We start from the raw sequence: 1,877 nt of genomic DNA, 5'->3' as shown, positions 1-1,877 counted from the left end.
GGACATACTTAGTAGTATTTATCTGCTACCATAAATCTTAAATACTTTATAGAAAAGTATTATGACCTGCCAAACAGTCCCAGTTTTGGCATATATAAGCAAATTCCAAAAATTAAATATACTTAAAACATTAAAACTTTTAACAAACATTAACACTTGCTGCAGTGTTCATTATGACATGTCCCTTGTATAGAATAATTGAATTCCTCCTCCTACACATCTCTTGAACAACAAATATCTGGAATTATTTTGTTTTTGACATGTCAATCTTGACTTTATTCTTAATTGTGTACTTATGTAAGAAATACATGTTTCTAAAATTTCACAATTCTTTTAAACTTAGTTTTTGTTGAATTGTCTAGTTTAAGAAAATCAATTACAATTTATATATAAAAAAATGTTCTGTGCTCAATCCAGCATCACATACACTAACATTGGAAAGATACAGAGAAGATTAACATGGCCCCTGCACAAGGAAGACAGGCAAATTCCTGAAGCATTCCATCGCCCAATTTGTGAGGAAATGGAAAGACTTGGAAAAAAATTATTAAGTGAAGTAAGCCAAGTCCAAAGAAACATAGGTCCCATGGTTTCTCTAATTTTCAATAACTAATATATGTCTGAGATAAGCAGAAAAGGTCAAAAGTTATGTGTACATGACCAGATAAGGTTATGTTAACGGAAATGAACCCCAAGTTAGGGACACAAGTGGGTTTTTTTCTTGCTATTGTTTCTCACGTACTTATAATGTAGAGTATGTGTTTTTTTTGTTTCTTTATATGTTCCTCCCCCATGCTACAACACCTGTTTCACTGTATTTGAAGTTGTTGCACCTACATCTTTTATATACTCTCCTCCTCTAATTTGCTGAGGAGAAGGAAAATAAAACCAAAATGCTTAAATAAGGATACAGGTTGACACATTGTAACAATGAGATGCACAAGAAACTATTTTGTAAAGTGAAATTTACAATTGAGGGGGGAAAGGGAGGAGGTTAATGGACTTGTGGAGGTGGGAGGGAAGGGATGGTAGGAGAACAATAAAGGAGGAGGTAACAATGCTTTTTAGGAAATGTACTCATTACCTTGCTCATGTAAATGTTACCTCTCTGTACAGTATTTTTACAATATGAACGTATAAAAATGTTCTGAGATGGAAGAGTTTATTTCCTTTATTTTACTCATATAATATCGTTAGCAAAGAAATTCATGCAAAACGCCGATATGAAGGTATTTTGAATAAATATGTGTGTGAATGCACGCATGTGCTCAAGCACTTGCATGTGTGTTGGCGTGCTCAGAGTTTGAAATCAGAGCTTCAAGGTCTTGCTAGGCCTTTTCTCTCTAGATTGGTGAGCTACTAAATGAGCTACATCTCCATTCTTGGCCCTTTGCTAGTTCATTAAAATTTTTGAAAAATAATATCATGAGTTTCTTTTTCCCTGATTGGTTTCCAACTGTTATCCACAAATCTCAGGCACCTGAGTAGATATCCCTAGTAGTTAGGATTACAGGTGTGACAAACCAGCAAAGGTTTTCAGAATAACGTTAAAAGTAGAAGAAAATTTACTTCAGAGGGGCATGTTTTAGTATCTCCAATTTTAAAGCATTTTGGAGTGATTATTTATGATTTTTTAATTTTTGGATACTTATAAGACAGTAAGTGCTGATATTTAAAATTTTAGTACTTTTTAAATAGGATACTGGAATTGTGGGACAGAAGAAATTTGCCTCTCTTTGGACCTCAATGTATAAGCTCAGTTCTGTGTATGATAACCAATATCACCAACACAATCTGTATTGAAGATAAATGTGACAGAAAACAATCACCATGGGCAATATTTAGTATGCTATTATTTCTTGGACAATATGAATATT

The 1,877-nt window shown here is 33.4% G+C and overlaps 1 pseudogene; it reads left to right on the top strand.

Moving 5' to 3' along the window:
• Nucleotides 1–404: 404 nt before the first annotated feature.
• Nucleotides 405–517, top strand: LOC122099096 (annotated as a pseudogene).
• Nucleotides 518–1,877: the final 1,360 nt, after the last annotated feature.

Source organism: Dipodomys spectabilis, unplaced genomic scaffold (assembly GCF_019054845.1).
Source record: "Dipodomys spectabilis isolate Male_0828 unplaced genomic scaffold, ASM1905484v1 ptg000503l, whole genome shotgun sequence".
Classification (NCBI taxonomy): domain Eukaryota; kingdom Metazoa; phylum Chordata; class Mammalia; order Rodentia; family Heteromyidae; genus Dipodomys; species Dipodomys spectabilis.
This window is presented reverse-complemented; position numbering and strand designations above follow the sequence as displayed.